At 34.3% G+C, this 21,200-nt stretch overlaps 1 long non-coding RNA gene and 1 pseudogene across 1 annotated transcript in view; one reads left to right on the top strand and one right to left on the bottom strand.

Annotated features, from left to right (window-relative positions):
* LOC109493388 overlaps positions 1 to 21,200 on the top strand; it is a 441,201-nt gene that overhangs the window by 402,308 nt on the left and 17,693 nt on the right. The window contains exons 6-8 of the long non-coding RNA XR_006588213.1: positions 409 to 528; positions 16,755 to 16,820; positions 19,351 to 19,484. This is a non-coding gene — a long non-coding RNA (uncharacterized LOC109493388). The remainder of the gene's footprint in view (positions 1 to 408; positions 529 to 16,754; positions 16,821 to 19,350; positions 19,485 to 21,200) is intronic.
* On the bottom strand, positions 11,158 to 11,281 carry LOC111557415 (annotated as a pseudogene).

Genomic DNA, 21,200 nt, shown 5'->3' on the forward strand with positions numbered 1-21,200 from the left:
ATATATATACATATGTATATGTATACATATGTGTATATATACATATGTATATATGTGTATATATATGTATATGTATATGTATATATATGTATATATGTATATATATGTATATATATGTATATATTATATATACATATGTATGTGTATATATATACATATATATTATATTTCATGAAACAAATGATTAGTGGCTCATATTACATCATGAGAGGTATAGTTTTCTGAGTACGCAGACAAAAAGTAAGTTGATAGGCTGTGCCACATACTCTCTGAGAACTCTGTATTTTCATAATTTCTAATACTTTTCACACTTAATATTTTTAATGTACTGCCCAACCGGACATTAAGCTTCATGAAAGTAAGTAGGAAAACTTCATTATTTATTCCTGTATTCCTCATGTCTTTCAGAGTGCCCTGAATATAGTAGGCACTTGATGAACATCTGAAAGCAAGGATGATTGAATTAGTGGGGAAAAAAAAAAGAAGAATGAAAGAAAAAGTTAAGGAGACAGAATTTTCCTGTTGGAAGTAGGTATTAATTTACTATTTTTCTGAAGGTATGACACTTAGAACTACCAGTATCAAGACATAGTAGAGTGTGAAAAAACTTACAACTCACCTACCTCATCATGGCAATCCATTTTAAAACATAGTTGTATTTCTACAAAACAAGTTGTATTTCTAGCCAAGCTTCATTGTTATGGCACAAAGCAAAGAAATTTGCCAAACCTTTGTATATTTTTAATCATTATCATTATAGTCTATTGTCTTTGTTTATTTTACTCAAGTGTCTTCATAGGTTTTTGCAAAGGAAATGGGAAGAAAACGAGGAATTTATAGCCTGCAACCATATTAACAAAGAAAACAACTTGCATCTCCAAAAGAATAGATATTTTTTGAAAGTTGTTTTGTTTGCACAAAGTAGCTATTTAATGAGAAGATTTTCCTTCCAATTCCTTAGAAAAAGTTTCTTTTTCCTCTACTGTGATTTTTTTCATGAGCCCTTAAACCATGAAAAATATAGTTCAGTCAAGTGTAGAACAATAAAAAAGATGAATTTTCTCATTTTTTCCAATGATGTCTGAAGTTAAAAGACACAAAGAGATATGTGTGAAACACCTGGCTCAGTTTTCCAGACATAGCCGTCAATCAGCAATTCAAAATGATGTGTCAACTTAAGGCTCATAGTTAGTACTATTCAGATGAATTTCCCTCCACACTGATTGGAGAAACCTTTCATGGGCCGACCTGCACCCCTGCGGACATACAAATTAACTTTGTATTTGGTCTTCATTTTATTCTAATTCAATGATCACATGTACAAATTCTATACTTAAGTTTCCACTATTGAATATAGCTGTAACTTTTGCTTTCATATTGTAACTAAACCAAATGGGTATAAATTAGGTACATTTTGGGGCGCCTGGGTGGCGCAGTCGGTTAAGCGTCCGACTTCAGCCAGGTCACGATCTCCCGGTCCGGGAGTTCGAGCCCCGCGTCGGGCTCTGGGCTGATGATGGCTCAGAGCCTGGAGCCTGTTTCCGATTCCGTGTCTCCCTCTCTCTCCCTGCCCCTCCCCCGTTCATGCTCTGTCTCTCTCTGTCCCAAAAATAAATAAACGTTGAAAAAAAAATTAAAAAAAAATAAATTAGGTATATTTTTCTTTGACATGAGTTTAACATGAGTTTACTTACTCTGCCATTGAATAATGTAAAAAAAAAAACATTAAAATCTGTCTAAAATTATATGTTAGTTTTATGAATGGATTTTATTTCAAATGATTTAAAATCCTTGAGCCATCTGATATACATGTTATTTTGCACCCTCAGATTTGGTGCTTTTAAGAAGTAGATTAGTCACAAATGCAGTATGGTGCCCTCACTCACAAACAAAAGACTGAAACACTGTATAGTCACTCTCTCCAAACTCACTATTTCTAAAGTTAATCACATTCATGTATATTTTATTTTACTTTTTAAAATGGAGATTGTGCTGTATTTACTGTTGTATTGCAACTGTTTTCTTTCCAGGATCATGAGTATTGTTGCAAATCCCCTTTGTTATTTGCGTAATTTGCTTAGTTTTATATTTTAAAAAGGGCCATCATAATGTGGTACAGGTTTTCATTCTTATACAAAATTTAAATCACTAGTTATTCTCTAATACTATAATTGCCAATGATAATATCGTCTATGTAAACCTGGCAATTTTCACTTAATTGCTTCCATGTTTATAAAAGACATAACAGATGATTAATGCCTGGCCTACTGTGGAACAGGCTTTGGAAATTACTTAAATAACTTTCAGTTAATACCTTGGGCCATAATCACTAATGGCTCATATAACTTGCAAATGATTCAAATCATTTTTTCTACAAATAATAAGCAAAACAGTAGCAAAAATGTGCCTTAGCTCAAAACTGACATTTATTTATTGAGGGCATTGCATAATGTAAGCTAATTATGATCCTTAGTTTTAGATAAATGCATTACTAAGTTCCCTTTGACTTTTAAAATGAACGTTTGTCAAATCAACTTGCCATAGAAAACTTTATATAATCTTATATAAATCATCAAAATAAAAAAATATGCTTCATAATTCTCAAATACTTCTATTTTCTCTTCGATTTACCTTATTTATAGTGAAAAACAGAATGCTATGTTGTAACACAGGCACCAATGATCAATGATATAAAATTTAACTCAAAAGCTATGACTTAATTTTGGAGATACTGTAACATTGAGCACTTAAAATTTGAAAGAATAATTCCAGTTAAGGCAGTGACTTTGCCATAAATCGGAAACATCTTATTAATGCTTAGCTTTTTACTTTGTTAGGTCACATCTAGATGCTCAGCTTTTGGGTGTCATAATAGTCATGGTGAAAGGCTGACCTGTAATAATAATAATAATAATAATAATAATAATAGGAAAACAGAGATAGGATGAGTGAAAGTTGTGTATGTAAAAGTGTCACCTGCAGATAACTTTTGCTTCTCTTGGGTTTTTCATTACTTTTCTAGACAGGCAAAAGACATCTTTCATATTTTGCCAGAAAAAGCTAAGTCACCAATATCAAATGCACAAACTGTCTTTAAAAGATAAGATGTACGATTTTTATTGAACTGACAGTATACATTTTTAAAAATTAAACTACCCAAAGCTAACTGCCTTAGCTTACTCCTAAAGAGAATAATTTTTATAAAAGAGTTTAAATGATGATGGTTTTAAGGAAATCATCACCATCCTCCACCACCAGGTCTGAAGTAGGTGCCTTCCTGAGTGCTCACATGTTAATAGTTATTTATCATAACACTGTTAAAATGCATTGAATGCATTATCATGTCCTGATTGCTAATAATAATAATAATAATAATAGTGTCTAATATTAGACACTGAACTTTGGGAGACATGTCCTTTATCAATCATGTTAGTTTAGCACCCAAAATATTTATTGCTGCAAAATAATTGCTATAAAATATTGTTTTATCACACAAGTAGTAGGTAGAGTATAAAACTTTACATGGGTCTTCAAATTCATGGATTATAATAAATAATTACACAAAACACAAAATATATGATAGTGTTATCATCCAGAGGACTAAAGCCTTTAATTTTGTATTATAAAACTGGTTAAAACTGTATTACAAAACTGGTTAAACTGATAGCTCTGGAATGATCCATTAAAGAATAGAACTATAAATTTGAGAAAATATTTTCTAAACTATAAGATGTAACAAAATTATATTCCTTGTTAATATCATTATAAAATAGTTAACCTTGAGGATTGCCTTATATTGCATATATAATGAAATAGATTCATAGGAGTTGTTACCGATTTGCACGCATGACCTCAGCAATAACAAATGATAATTTTTGGTTCTTCTCTATCTGGAAATAATTATATTGGCTAATTATTGCTCAGAAAATACTAGTGTTGAATTAATTATATTTAAAAATGGAAACAATTGAATTTCATAGTTATTCTCCAATATTTAAAGTAACAATTTTAAGTAAGTCCACAAGGTAAATTCATTTAAAAACTGTGCATCATGTGGTTACCATCTCAGAAGACGATTAAATATTTAAAATGTCGCATCTTTCAACAGGTTGTTTGAGACATGTGATGTTTGAGTGAGACAATTTAATGTGTATATCAACTATTGGTCAATCTAAATCACTTAAATTTACAAAAAAAAAAAATAGCAAAATCAATGTACCTGGACCACAAGAACTTGGTTCTCTAGATAAATGTCTTTATTAATTTATTAATTTAAAATTTAACATTGTGGGGCTGCCTGGGTGGCTCAGTCAGTTAAGCGTCTGACTCTTGATTTCAGCTCAGGTCATGATCTCACAGTTGCTGAGATAGAGCCCCACATTGGGATCTGTCCTGACAGTGCAAAACCTGCTTGGGATTCTCATCCACCCTCTCTCTCTGCCCCTACCCTGCTTGCACATGCATGTGCATGCATGCTCTCTCTCTCTCACTCTCAAAATAAATAAACTTTAAAAAGATAAAATTAAATTAAATGTTATGTAGAAGAACAGGAAGTTTGAATTTTTACTTCTTTCTAAGCATTGGGACTTTGGACGTTTCACTTGTTCTTTTTAAGCTTTTTGTCCCTGTAAAATGGAGATGCTAATAATTAGGTAACTTTTATGCTTGGTAAATAGAACCCACCTAATACATGATAATCACTAAATAATCATAATTTTTTATTATCAACCATAATTAATGTCCATAACAGCAGTATATTCACTTCATCGAAGCAAAGATGTGGTTCAAAAAAAAATCACCTTCATTACTGAGAAACTTTGGCTGGAGGCACAGCTAAGGTATGCAGGAAAAATGTGTTTCCTAATACAGAGCCACAGAATTTGCTAGAATTAGTCATTGACAGTATGGGAATGTGACAGTCCTGCTGTACTCATCCCTTACTCCACGCTGAGCTGATTGGGAGTTTGGAGGAGCATTTACTTCCAAAACTCTTTGCTCTCAAGTGAAAGAAGAGAAAAGAACATGGTGCCTCAGTTTCTTCTTCTAGCTGTTATAGAGACTCTTCTACCCTCAAAAGAACAAAATGAATAAAGGGGTAGAGAGAACACATGAGTGATATTTATAGGCTTCTTTCATATGGAAGTACATATCAGGGTTGGAGGAGAAGCATTTAGGTAAATATCTATTAGGTTACCCTGTTAATTTTATATGAATAAACCCTTCTAAAACATATATTTATTTTATTTCTGGACTGCATATATAGGTATATATATGTAAGTATATATGTATATGAAGAAATGAGAAGGTTGTATCAGAAATAACAAAGATGCAACCACGATCAAGGTGATGTTTCTAAGCTTATTGTAACCAAAGGATAACTCAGAGTTAAATTCATGTTTAGAGTGGTAATGTATGTGACTCGGATGATCTTAGAAATTATTCTTTGCTTGGAGAATGGGTATTGCTTTTGTAGTTTTTATTAAGCTTTATGCTATACTCAAAGCATTACACACACACACACACACACACACACACACGCACATGCACACTCACACACACAGACTTATACACATGAAAAAGGAATCCCAAAGTTAGTACTGAAATTTTCAAATCTCATTCCCATGCCTCAACCTGGGTTTCCTAGAACTCAGATGCTGAAGTGAAGACATGCATTGTTATTTTAATTAAAAGTGCACACCCAGGGGAGGGATTGAGTAGAAAGGAGGAAGGGAGAATTAGAAAGGTGACACTTTCTTTTTTAAGTTTTTTTTTTTGAAAGGGGGGTGGGAAGGGGAGACAAAGAATCCCAAGCAGGCACCACAGCACATAACCCGACGCAGGGCTCGAACTCATGAACTGTGAGGTCATGACCTGAGCCAAACCAAAAGAGGGGCATTTAACCAACAGAAACACCTAGGCACCCAAAGGTGACACTTTTGAAGAACCTTCTGTGAAATGTTGGTAATGATTTGATCATGAGAGACTCTTCTGAGAAAACAAGAAACTACATTTTAAGACAACCCTTCCAGTGATGTAAAAAAAAAAAGTATTTATTCACAGGTTTCTGTGCCCCTTAGGGCAAAGGTTCGTCCCATGGAATGTTAAACCCCTTGTTCTCATGGGTGCTGCATTCATAGACACTAAACTGCATCTTGTAGTGTCCCAAACCTCATTATCTGCTGGAGAGGCTTTGACTACATGGTATGTACATGAGATGAAGTGCTGTCAGGTGTACCTGCATGATATTAGAAAGGCCATACCCAGGGGCACCTGGATGGCTCAATTGGTTAAGCATCCGACTCTTGGTTTGGGCTCAGATCATGATCTCACAGCTGGTGAGCTCGAGCCCCTCATCCGACTCTGTGCTGACAGTGCAGAGCCTGCTCTGGATTCTCTCTCTCCCTCTTTCTGCCCTGCCCCTGCTCACTCACTCTTTCTCAAAAATAAATAAATAAACATAAAAATAAAAAGGCCATACAAATTTGGTCACCGAGGGATCAGAGATTGCCCAAACCAGTGCATGAGCTATATCTACTACAATCCAGATCAAATTTAATGTTTAACCATTTGTTGATTCATTCAAAAATTGCATTGCATTCCACTAACTTTAGCTTTATAGAACTTTATGCAGAACAAATTAATAAATCACAAATCTATCAACTAAAATATGCATTGAAAATGTCCTATGTACCTTAGGTTCTGAAGTAGACAGATGTCATTCTCTCCAATAAACAAGAATATAGGGGCCCCTGTGTGGCTCAGTCAGTTAAGTGTCCGACCCTTAAGTTTGGCTCAGGTCATGATCTCACAGTTTGTGGCTTTGAGCCCCATGTCAGGTTCTGCACTGTGTGGAGCCTATTTGGAATTCTTTCTCTCTCCCTTCCCCATTTGCTTGCTCTCTCTCTCTCTCTCTCTCTCTCTCTCAAAATAAATAAACTTAAAAAAAAACAATATAATTGGGAAGACAATGCATGCTGTTTTCTAAACTAATATATATGTTTTAAATTTGGTATTGCTTTTTTTCATAATAGGAGTTTCAAAATTTTATTTTTTTTCTTTAGTTACTATTAAGATAATGAAGTTCTTCACTTTTTGTGTCTAGTTCTTAAAAGCTGATTGGCTTTTTCTTTTCTAACTCCAAAGCTGTATGGTATTTTCCCCCTCCTGATTCAAAAGTCAAATGTAAACAGATCATAATAATTAAACTAAGGTAAAACAAGTAATTAAGTCAAAGATACCACACAGCCAGTTATATGGAGTGGATTAAATCCCACCAGAGTTCTTTTGAAACCTGAAAAGGTTGGAGTCTCCTTCACAACATACCCAGTACAGCCCCCATGACATATTCTTACTTCTGTTCCAGTTTGACTAGTTCCTCAATTCTCCCTGATTTTTACAACACACTTGAATTGAGTGAAAATGTTTTCCAGTATATACGTTATTTCATGTGTTCAAGCCTTCACAGAGATTCTCTTCACAAATTTCACAGGATGCTTTGGAAAGCAAGTTCCTAGGAGCAGGAACATTTTAACTTTTTCACAGCAATTGTCAACATCTTCATAAAACTGATGCCACTGCTTGACAGATGAGTCTTTGCTGGAATTGATGGTGACCGGATGGTAGTAAATATGAGAGAAGAAGCCATAAATATGGACAGCTGCATTGACAGTGTTTACATTTGTCATGTGATATTGGGCAGGCGTGTTTCCAGACCAGCTCCCACTCTTGTTTTGTTTCTTTTTCTAGGAGACAAATGGTTTTGTCTCTTCTACCCACCTGTTCCCTTCACTTCTCAGTCTTTTTAAATTTCCCTTCATGATTAGAAAAGTTTGCAAACCCCTTCCAGCAGAAGAAGCAGGACAAAAAGATGGAAGGTGTGAGGAAGGAAGAGGTGGGAGAAAGGTAAGGAACGCCTGAAAGCCCATGTTTAGGTGCTGTCTTTTGGATATTCTGGCTGTGCCTAGGTTTTGTAGTCTAAGTTCTGTGTGATTCTCTGTACATTTGACCCATTAAAGTCAAGTTAGAATATGCCCCACTGTAATACAGATAGGCACTGCTTTGGGATAAATTGTATTCTATCTGGTTTTTCAACTCATCCATTCTCTTTGAGAGGCCGTATGTAAAATATAATTCCCAAGATGTTTCATGAGTGAAGTAACGATATGGTCTTATCAGGTGTTGCCAACATCTACTGCATCTTTAAAAATGCTTATTTATTTGTTTGAAGAGAGAGAGAACGAACAGGGGAGGAGCGGGGGCGGGGGGTGGCCGGAGAGAGAATCCTTAGCAGGCTTCACACTGTCAGCACAGAGCCCAATGCAGGGCTCCATCTCATGAACCATGAAATCACAACCTGAGCCAAAATCAAGAGTCGGATGGTTAACAGACTGAATTACTAGGTGTCCCCCTCTACTACGTTTTTAAAAAGTTTTCATGAGCCAATTCCCAACTCCTTTAATCCCTAGAACCAGTTGCTCTACAAGATTTAAAAAATATCCCACTTACTTGAATAAGAAAAAAAAAAGTATATTATTTGGTCACTTGGATATTCTATGCAATGTTGAATGACTGGCAGCATATCGATCAGTCCAGAATACACACATAATCTTTTCCCTAGGTATGTGATTATGATCTTCCTCTGAAACTAGGAAGTGTGAATTAAGGTTGAAAAATTTTGAAAATAGTTTCATTGAAAGGCCTTTCTTACAATTTTGCCCCAGTGATCCCTCACAAAACAAAACCAGCAGGAACACAGAATAATGTTTTCATACAAATATGTTCAAATCTGTGGAGGATAGCAATTTTTATTTTTATAAATTTAAAATAAAGTCATATTATACTATTATTAAGATTTTAAAATAGATTAACATAGTTTTATATATCCCATTGTGAGAGATTTGCTAGTAAATTTTTTATGAGTACTTTTTGTACATTTGGGGAAAAATTGGAATAAAACTTTTGATATAAAAGAGATGTAATTATTCAGTACATGCTGTAAACATGCCCACTGTGGATTTTAAAGTACTGGTAAATGAAGTAATAAATGTAGTTAACTATTGACTACTGCTAAAGTTTCCCTACTGGAAGATAGTCCATCCATCCAGGCATCACTAAAGATGTTGTTTGAATTAGTTTACTTCTAAGATTACGGGATACAAGAACACAAACACCAAATAGTGGAAAATGTCATAAACCAAAGTTTGTGTCTGAAACAATGTGTTATTATAAGATTCAAAAATGAATGCCATCAAATTGCTACAGAATATTGATTGTTTTGCTTTGCAATTCTGACCTTTTGTTATTGAATAGATGTAAAAAGTATGCCGAATAGATAAGTAAAATATGATTTTTAACAAAGTGAAAATAAATGTGTATATTTATCTGATTTCAGTGATAGATTGGGTAATGTTTTCAGGTATTTAAGAGCATAAAACAAGCTATGAATCTTTAATCCAAAGAATACGATTTGTAAAAACCTTGCTGAATAATTTTAAAACAATTGTAAATGCCCTGTGTCTAGGCTATAGATTAAGTCAACAGGTCACCTAAGGACTTTCAGCAAGCCCCATATGCCAAATATTTTTGACCTGTATATTGATACAGCATCTTTTTTCATTTTATTTGGAAAATACAGGTTATGAAGAATCTATCATGTGCCTTTTGCATATGATTATCCTGGTATTTCTAAGTCCTTTCCTCCAAATCTACAATTACGTGAATTATTATAGTTCTATATTATTTTTATGTTTATGTTAATATCGGTGTAGGAATAATAAATGCTCATATAAAATTTTGAATATGCATTTAATAAATATCTTAATAGACTTTGATAAATTAAAATAATGAATAGTGAAAATAATAAAAGGCAATTATAATAGATCTAAATATTATAGAATATAGATCTATATAGATCTATAATAGATCTAAATAGTCTATAAATGGCCATATATTAAGAATCTCAAAAATATCTGGAAATTATTTTTTGGAATAAAGTAAGAAATATGCAATTTTTGCTGCTTGTGAAGTCATATATATATATGACATTTATATATATATATATATATACACATGTATATACATGTATATATATGTATATATATATACATGTATATATATATACATGTATATATGTATATATATACATGTATATATATATACATGTATATATATATACATGTATATATATATATATATACATCTCAATAGTTTTTCTTTGCAACTCATATCTTTTGTTACTAAATAGAAGGAAAAAATCATACAGGATAGATAAGTAAGATACCATTTTAACAAAATTTAAATTGTTAAGAACCTAAAATCACAGAGCAAGGGAATGGTATAGCCAGATTTCAACCCAGAAAGTCTGAGCTCTGTATCTGACTTTTAATCCATTGGACTAGAGGGGGTTTTTGTGTGGAGCAGTTGGCCAGGTCCCTTCTTCCCTTCTCACAGCTCCCTCACTCCCAACATTCACTTAATTTCAAATCTAGGGAAATATGGCTCCATGTCACATTCAAAATACCCCTCACATGCACAAATTTTATGCTCGGTGTTGCTTATCAATGCACTTTGCTAAACAAATGACTGTTCCAAATCTTCAGAAAGGGATCATGCAAATTCCTTGGAGGTCGAAAGAAGAGGCCACTGTTTTTCCCCTGTCCTAGAAATATTCTGGCTTGTTCAGACATTCAAAATCTAGATTTAATCAGTAGGCCTGATTGTCATGTAGACAGACCTACTTATATGTAAACCTGTGACATTTCTTCTCTGACATAGACTAGAGATGTGCCAGAGCATAGCAAATCATGCTTTAGCGTTTTGCAGACTAAATCGATGTTAACAGCTACAGAAAAATTGTGTAGATGGCATTGCTTCAAAAATGTTTTTAGATACAATGGAGATAAAATTCCAAATGGTTGCAATATTTTAGACTTGATGTTAGAGTAAATAATGCATTATTAACTGCAGTTAAGTAACTTTTGAACACAGTAGAAAATTGTATGTTCGAAATTTAGAACAAGAGCCTACTACTTCTGAATTTTACTTTTCTCTTTGAAAACATGAATTACTAATAGCTCTTTTTTTTCTGTCATTTTAAATTATATCTGAAATACTAAAAGGTATGATTTTCAAAGGTAGAAGTATGGCAGTTTTATATAAATGATTTCCATCCAGTTAGAATGGTAACCAGTATGTTTATTTGAAACTTTGGATGTTAAAATAATTCACAAAACTTGAAATAATTATTTTACACTTGATCTTAGCCAAAAGGCTGAGAAGCGATTGAAATAATTATTTTTCATTAATGACTCTAAGATTATTGTTGGGAAACACTTGAAGTCGTAATGTGACAAGATACACATATTATACATGTTAATGAAAGGAAGAAAAGGACTTGTATAGTCCTTATGACATTATGCACGGATATAATTCTAAGCTTCTGAAATTGTATTTGGTGGGGGTTTTTTAAATTATTTTCTCCAATGGTAATTCATAAAATTCCTCAGCCTCAATCTTCTTATTTACTAAATGGTGATAATGACCTTAAATATTGCTTGAATTTTCTGAGACCAGTTTTCATCCTCTGTAAAATGGAGCGTTTGTAAGTTCAGCACCTACATTTGAAAGCTGTTGTGGCTTAGGTAGTGAAAATATATATGCAAATTTCTCTAGGCATGTGAATAAGACCTTTTGGTGAATTATTAGCCAATCCTCTCAAGGAACCATTTCTTCTCTTAAAAGTGAAAATTGACTTTGGGTGTGAAGTTTGGTGAGTTCTTTATAGATTTTGGAAACTAGCCCTTTGTCTAATGTCATTTGCAAATATCTTTTCCCATTCCATTGGTTGCCTTTTAGTTTTGTTGGTTGTTTCCTTTGCAGTCCAGAAGCTTTTATCTTGATGAGGTCCCAATAGTTCATTTTTGCTTTTAATTCCCTTGCCTTTGGAGATGTGTCAAGTAAGAAATTGCTGCGGCTGAGGTCAGAGAGGTTTTTTCCTGCTTTCTCCTCTAGGGTTTTGATGGTGTCCTGTCTCACATTCAGGTCCTTTATCCATTGTGAATTTATTTTTGTGAATGGTGTAAGAAAGTGGTCTAGTTTCATTCTTTGCATGTTGCATGGTGCTGGGTCCAGTTCTCCCAGCACCATTTGTTAAAGAGACTGTCTTGTTTCCATTGGATATTCTTTCCTGCTTTGTCAAAGTTTAGTTGGCCATACTTTTGTGGGTTCAATTCTGGAGTCTCTATTCTATTCCATTGGTCTATGTGTCTGTTTTTGTGCCAAAACCATGCTGTCTTGATGATTACAGCTTTGTAGTAGAGGCTAAGGTCTGGGATTGTGATGCCTCCTGCTTTGGTTTTCTTCAATATTACTTTGGCTATTCAGGGTCTTTTGTGTTTCCATACGAATTTTAGGATTGCTAGTTCTAGCTTCGAGAAGAATGCTGGTGCAATTTTGATTGGGATTGCATTGAATGTGTAGATTGCTTTGGGTACTATTGACATTTTAACAATGTTTATTCTTCCAATCCATGAGCATGGAAAGTTTTCCCATTTCTTTGTATCTTCTTCAATTTCCTTCATAAGCTTTCTATAGTTTTCAGCATACAGATCTTTTACATCTTTGGTTAAGTTTATTCCTAGGTATTTTATGATTCTGGGTGCAGTTGTGAATTGGATCAGTTTCTTTACTTGTCTTTCTGTTGCTTCATTATTAGTGTATAAAATGCAACTGATTTCTGTACATTGATTTTGTATTTGCGACTTTCCTGAATTCATGTATCAGTTCTAGCAGACTGTTGGTGGAGTCTATTGGTTTTTCCATGTATAATATTGTGTCATCTACAAAAAGTGAAATAGTCCAGTGAAGAAATGGGCAGAAAACATGAATAGACACTTTTCTAAAGAAGACATCCAGATGGCCAATAGGCACATGAAAAGATGCTCAACACCACTCCTCATCAGGGAAATACAAATCAAAACCACACTGAGATATCACCTCACACCAGTCAGAGTGGCTAAAATGAACAAATCAGGAGACTATAGATGCTGGTGAGGATGTGGAGAACCGGGAACCTTCTTGCACTGTTGGTGGGAATGCAAACTGGTACAGCCACTCTGGAAAACAGTGTGGAGGTTCCTCAAAAAAATTAAAAGTAGATCTACCCTATGACCCAGCAATAGCACTGCTAGGAATTTACCCAAGGGATACAGGAGAGCTGATGCATAGGGGCACTTGTACCCCAATGTTTATAGCAGCACTTTCAGCAATAGCCAAACTATGGAAAGAGCCTAAATGTTCATCAACTGATGAATGGATAAAGAAATTGTGGTTTATATACACAATGGAATACTACTTGGCAATGAGAAAGAATGAAATATGGCCTTTTGTAGCAACGTGGATAGAACTGGAGAGTGTTATGCTAAGTGAAATAAGTCATACAAAGAAAGACAGATACCATATGTTTTCACTCTTATGTGGATCCTGAGAAACTTAACAGAAGAGCATGGAGGAGGGGAAGGAAAAAATGTTAGAGAGGGAGGGAGGCAAACCATAAGAGACTCTTAAAAACAGAATAAACTGAGGGTTGATGGGGGTGGGAGGGAGGGGAAAGTGGGTGATAGGCATTGAGGAGGGCACCTGTTGGGATGAGCACTGGGTTTTTTATGGAAACTAATTTTACAATAAATTTCATATTTTTTAAAAAAGGCACAGATTAAAAGAAAAAAAAAGTGAAAATTGATTTAAAGCCTTTGACTAATGACCCCATCTTCTTCCCTTACACTTATCACTGCTTTTTCCTCCTCCTTTTTTAGGTTAGAAACAAAACTTGCTAGAGGAAGAAGTGCTCTATATCTGAGTACACAAGGTATACAAATCATATATCTAATCCTGGTCTGATGGTCCTTAATTCAGGATAATTTTGTTTCATTAACAAGCTGCAAATTCAATTAAACTTTCCCCTCTTTATAGGTGCGGTATTAAAAATAAGGATACTTTGTAAATTCTACGTTATTAGAAACATGAACAAAATCAAGCAGTTCTTTCTAAGGCCTTCTAGACATTAATTAAATTCACCAGCCACTGACTAAGCTCTTTACTGTTTATAAAAGTAAGATTTATTTTCCCTGCAATATATGCCAGGTACTTTTTTAAGTGTGTAAGTGTATTTATCCAATTATTAACTCTACTTCTCAAATGAGAAAACTGGAACACATAGAGATAAGTTGTACAAGTTCCTAATACTACTAAGAGGCAGAATCAATAACTGAATATAGTGATTTGTCTTTAAAGCCATGCCATTAAATACCATTCTATCCTGTATATCTAATGATCTGTATTTCCATTTGAAATCAGTAGGAAGTACCCAAATGTTATTTCAAATAAGACACAATGATGAACCACAGAATGAATATCCATGCATTCATTCATATATTTATGTATTATTATTCTCACATATTGAAGACATGAGGTTTTGGAGTTTTTCCAAATCTACACAGTGACTTTTAACCAAAGAAAATAAGAACTTACCAAAACCCTTATACCAACTTACACCATAAATTGCATCTGCTGAAGTGGAGAGTTAGAATATATCAGCATTTGTTTTCATTCATCTGATATGTCCCCACCCCTTACATTCAGAATCATCTACTTTCTAGTTTAATTCTGTATATATCAGTATTACAGAAACATAATCTGTGGGATTTCCACAGAAACCTTTACACACCATGTTTAGAATTCCCCAAAGTTATATTCTCCATCCTTTGTGTTTTCTAAGAGAAAAATAGGTTTTAATATCACAAAATAAAAAAGTATTTATCTTACTGTATGTACAATCAATACATGCATTTATTGTTCTCTATAAAAGTACTCATTTGAAACCAAATACAATGCAGTTTTCAAACATTCAAAACTATATTTAAACAACATATTACTAAAGCCTTTTCAATAAAATGTGTGTTGAAAAAAAATAAAAGCTAGTTAACAGAACCCAGAAGTTACTTCATTCCTGTGAAAAATCCCCCTTTATATGGATGCAAAATAAAACTGGTTTTTCCAGAATAACCACTCATGCAAGGAAAGAAAAAAAGAGGCCAGCAAAAAATTTAAAATCATGATAAACAGAAGAATTTACAAAAAATAAAAAATATGCCCACTTATGTTTTAAATTGATGCTTAAGTTGCCTTGCATTTTCTAAATGCTACAGGATATCTTGATTAAAATTTACTCTCCAGAATGTGTTCTGGAAACTCAAGGATAATAAAGCTTTATTTAGTATTAAGATTTGTACTTCTCAGAGTAATTTTTAAAAAAAACAAAAATCAAACAACCCCTAAAAGAGTTTACTGTCTACTTGAATTTATGCCAAGCCATTAATTTATTCTGGTACTTGATAAAGGATGCACCATATAAAATCTTCTTGTCATTACTTCTTATCACTCTTTGTCATTTTCCTAGAAAATATCTCATTGGGAATAGCACACTAAAGTTTAATTCTACCAAATCTTATATGTGGGGAAAAGTCAGTCATAAACATTTTTTAGTAATCTATTCTCTCCAATTTTTGCATATGTTTTTCTTCTTTTTCTTTTGTTTTCTCTTATATCTAACCAAAGTTGTGCTATCCACAAAGTTACATGTTCTCTCTTGAAATACTAGTATCTACCTAAGGTGCCATTTGGAGGTTCAATTCCAAATTTTCACTATTTCTAAAGATAAACTTAATCATCTTAATAATTGTAATGGTAAGATAAATGGGAAGCCTAAGAATCCAATTTAATAATTATTTAAAATTATAAACTTATAAGTTTTCTCAAAAACCAGAGCAATGATACCCATAGCGTTAGGTGAAACCCATCTGCTATTATTAGTTATTGAATATGTTTGTTATTTACTGATAAGAAAGTTGAATACACTGTAGTTCTGAAATTCTATAGTTCAACTCCTAAAAAATACAAGTATTTTACTTTGTACCAGCTTCCCCCTCTCTGTTTCATTTCTAGAATTTAATCTTTCACAAATGAAATATTCTGAATTTGATATATAAAGGTATTATTGTTTCTTTTTGCCACACTAAGCAAAAGTGTTATATTTAATATATGAAGACAATACAAAATTTAAAAATAGTGGTTTTGTTGTGTTTGGCCCTATCTCATTTTCATCAAAATAAAAACACATTGGATTTTTCTGTAAGTACAATTTTGAATCTAGTTACTGGAGGATTAAAAAGGCAGCAATTAATTTGTCCAATTTTAAAGCTTCGGAAAGACATATGAGAAATTTCGCTGGGTACTTTGTTATATTTGGGTCTTGAAAGACCACTAAGATACATATGTAAAGGAAAAAACTGAGCTCTTTTAAAAAAAAAATTTAACGTTTATTTATTTTTGAGACAGAGAGAGACAAAGCATGAATGGGGGAGGGTCAGAGAGAGGGAGACACAGAATCTGAAACAGGTTCCAGGCTCTGAGCTGTCAGCACAGAGCCCGACGCGGGGCTCGAACTCACGGACCGAGAGATCATGACCTGAGCGGAAGTCAGCCACTTAACCGACTGCGCCACCCTGGCGCCCCAAAACTGAGCTCTTAAACCAAGAGCAGTAACAAAAGTATGTAACATAGATAGGGTCTAATTTGAGAAAAGAATACACACACACACACACACACACACACACACACTATTAACAAGATTTGACTGTTAAATGTAATGTGAGAAGGAAAAGCAAGTTTCAAAAATGACTCCCATTTCTTTCTTTTAGGCGAGTTGGAATATTACAGTATCACCAATTTAAAAAGAAGACAAAACTGGGAGAAAAGCAGTTGAGGTAAAGATGATCAGGAAGCATTTTGGCATCCTAAATTTGAAGTGCCAACTGGCAACAGTGTATACAGGAAACAAACACTTAGAGATAGAAGACTTTAATTATTAAGAACATGGACATTGGGGTAGAATTGGGTTAAACTTCTATGTCTTTTTTATACTTCTGTGACCTTGGGCAGATTTTTCAATCATTTAGGACCTTAGTTTCATCATCTGTAAAATACAGGTACTGATTATACATCCCTTAAGGAGTTGTTCTCCAGAAAAAATGAGATAATCCACATAAAGCACTTCATTCAGTATCTTTACCTAGTAAGTGCTTAATGATCATTACCTAAGGAAGCTACCATGAGGAGTATGAAATTGAAATACACATTTTGGAAATTTAACACAGAAATTGCAGACATAACCATGAAGTCAGATGAGATAATCTACAGAAAATGCATAAAATAAGAAGTGGAGGTGAGTTTCACCTTAAAAAATAATTTAAGTTTAATTCAGAATTCAGCCAATAAGATAATTAAAAGGAGACTCTTCTAGAGTCTGCTAGATAAACACTCTGGTTAACTTTTCCCAAACTAATATATATGTTTAATTCATCAGACAAATTGCAAAAGTTTATGTGAATGATAAACAGTTGAAATATAAGTCTATCTTGAAAAAGAGAAAATTAGGAGGGACTTGGCTGTCAAATGTTAATATAAAATACAAGCTTCAAAGAAAAGGATTGGTACTTACATGAGGATAGACAGACCTATCAAAAGAAAGCCAGAGGATCAGATCCTTTCAAATCAGTGGGAAAAATAGCTCAAGGAAAATGAGTTGAATATTTGAATCAAAATCAAATCAAATTAAGTCTTTATGGCAACATACACACCCCATGCATGCATACACACACACACACACACACACACACACACACACACAGCTAATTTCTATACAGCTAACAGAATTATTGTTCTTTTTTTAAATGTTTAATTATTTTTGAGAGAGCACAAGCAGGGGAGGGAGAAGATAGAGGCTGACAGAGGATCTGAAGCAGGCTCTGCGCTGACAGCAGTAAGCCTGAGCCCCATGTGGGGGTTCAAACTCAGGAACTGTGAGATAATGCCCTAAGCCAGAGTCTGATGCTCAACCGACTGAGCCACCCGGGTGCCCCCAGCTTTATTATTTTTAAAGAAATACTAAAAAAGTAGAATACCAGTAACCATTGGAAGTTTGTTTTGAGAGATCTTTTTCAGTAAGAAATTATTTCAAAGGAAGAAACCATAAAGGAAAATACAAATAAATTTGACCTCATAAACATTTTAGAAACTCTAAGGACAGAACTGAAGTAGAAATATTGTAAATAAGTGACCAAGTGTCAGTTGTTTAATATACATATTACCTATACGTGATCAGTGAGAAAAGTATTTTAAGAAGACAAAGGACACAAAGAAGCAATTCATCATATAAATGCATTAGAAATAAATGTTAGCAAAAATGGAAACTTTGTCCGGATAAATTATTTATCTCTGACTAAAACAGTGTTGGGTTTTCAAAAAATGGCCACAAGCGGTAGTAGCATATTGCTACCCTGAAGTGATACGAGAACTGGTACTGTTACTGTGGGGGCCAATGGTGACATCCTATGTAAATTTTAAAGTGTTTTTCCAGCAATTAACATTTAAGAAATTATCTTAAACAAATAATGACAGACCCATGAAATAAATGTTTTAACTATACTCAAATGATTGTCTGACATGACTGTCTGATGCATCTCCCTCAAACCCTGCCCCCAAACAAAACACAACAAAAATAAAAACATGTTCATCTAAAAAAAAATGATTTTACTACCAGCTCTGTCCACTCCAGAAGTAGGAAAGATTGACCTAAAGAGAAGGTCATTCCCGTGCAAGTGAGTGGTTCAAAAATGAGTATTTTTACTCATTTTTTACTCTATAAGATACCTGGGAAAATTTGCAGAGGTTTCCTGGAAAACTTTTACATCTGCCAATAGAGACCATATAAGAGGTTGTATTTTTTCTTCTTCCTCTTGTGTTGTCATCTTTTACTGTAAATCCTGAAATAAGAGTATTCCCACCACAACAAACCTGAGGGTAAAGAGAACATCAAAAATAGCAGAGACAAGGAAATGAAGGAATCAGGGGATATGTAGGGCCCGGCTGGGGGCTAAATAGCCAGCTTTAAAATCAGCACTACATCTAGATTTCCTAAAAATGTTTTTATTGTGTAAATAAAAGATCCCATTGGTTGTAGCCCAAAGTTTCCTACTTGAATCTATAGTTCACATGTTGGGAGCTATAATTTAGTGTTTGAAGCTAAATTGCCATTGTTAGAAGTATAATCCAAAAGAGTACAGTTTCACTGGACATTATAAAATTTGGATGATTGTTCAGCAACTCCTCCTCCTCCCCTCCCACATTAGGTGGGGCGTACTATTCTACCTCTGGCCTAGTAACTAGTTCTGGCCAGTGGCATGTGTTATCAGCTGTGATCTCAAGCAACAATATGTTTCTCTTTGCTTTCTTGAGCTTTTGCAAGCACCATGAGGACATGCCACAGTATCCTGTGATCCCAGGAAAATGAAAGTCATGTGAAGCAGATATAGACCAAGTTTACCGAAACTCCATCTAGAGCAGCCGGTCCTCAACCACAATACAGACATGTAAGTGAGAAATGCTCATTACGTTTCATGCTAGATTCTTGAGGTGTTTGTTATGAAACATTTGTCTTTAGCTGACTGAGATAACATGAACTCTGTTGATTGTAGAATAATGCCACAAAATTAAAAGACAATGATGGAAATCACTCTGAGATCAACAGTATAATTTTGGGATTAGTGTGCAAAATGCAACTGGATGCGCTATTCTGAGGACCAAATATACCTCTATTAGTTATTGAAAAAGCCTAAAAATTCCCCTGTAATACTGAGATTTAAAACAAATTTTAACACCATCTCCACAAATTCTTCAGAAATGAGCCTTTTTGGACAATGTGGGCCATGATGTTAGACATTCATTGACCTGGGAGCCTTTGGTCCAAATTCTACAGGCACTCAGCTTCTAATATGATACTGGACATGTAAAGTTTTTGGAACATGTTACCAACACACACAAAAAAATGGAAAATTTCAACATTTACTATTGTATAGCCTGAAGGACAGAGAAACATTTTTAGAACACATTATAGAAACAAAGGTGGATAATATACTTCAAATGCAGAGAAATGCCATCAGCTATGTAAGGTTCAGCAGGCTGTGCCATTGACATTTTTCATGGACACAAAACCACGAGAGACCCCATTGATCACTGACCTAGAAGGGACACGCAGAAGGACAAAGCATTGTTAAGATTCATATGAGGAGTAAAATGTTCAGATTCAGCAATTTGTACAAACACCCATTCCCCTTCCAGCAGGAGGTTGTGCGTGGCTTGCAATTTTGAGCCAAGAGGGAAGAGGAAGAGGAAAATTGAATAAAGTAGAATGAATTAAGTTGATCTGTGTAAAAAAGAGCTAAGCCACAAATATCTGGGGGGAGACACAAGAGAATTTCCTCAGTCTTCTCTCTATATGATTTGATGGAGATTAGAATGAAAGTGAGGGACAAGTGAAGAGGGACAAGGCGTCTTTTCCCTTACATTTTAAAAAGCTCTTCTGTGTATTACGAATTTACTCTCCCCTTGGTATTGCAGGAAAATTTACTTTATTCTCTATTATTTTTGATGCTGAGTTGCTATTTGTTTTATTTTGATGTTAGAAATACATGCATATTGGGTTTCATAGAGACTATTTTTTTTTTTTCCAACGTTTATTTATTTTTGGGACAGAAAGAGACAGAGCATGAACGGGGGAGGGGCAGAGAGAGAGGGAGACACAGAATCGGAAGCAGGCTCCAGGCTCCGAGCCATCAGCCCAGAGCCTGACGCGGGGCTCGAACTCCCGGACCGCGAGATCGTGACCTGGCTGAAGTCGGACGCTTAACCGACTGTGCCACCCAGGCGCCCCGAGACTATTTTTTAATAAATTAAACTATTTCATATTTTGCATTGTAATGTATAATTTCATTTAATGAACAAGATGGGTTAAAATACCACCAGGGTGGTGAAAGCAGGATTTGCTATACATAAGTAAGGTCATCATTAATTTGCAAAGGAGAACATAGGAAATTTCCTTACCTCTATTTCCTTTCCAATTCAATTTTTATTCTGAATCAGATGAACTATTGAAATCCATATTTTATCCTTATTCACTCATTTCATTCTAGATTTATCTTCCACACTTTCATATTTTTTAGTTAGTATAGAAATAAATTTAGAACAAATAGTTACAACTGCAATTCGCCTAAGATGTTTGTCATAGACATATGAAGGAAGAAAGAGGC

This window comes from Felis catus, chromosome D3 (assembly GCF_018350175.1).
Source record: "Felis catus isolate Fca126 chromosome D3, F.catus_Fca126_mat1.0, whole genome shotgun sequence".
Lineage (NCBI taxonomy): Eukaryota > Metazoa > Chordata > Mammalia > Carnivora > Felidae > Felis > Felis catus.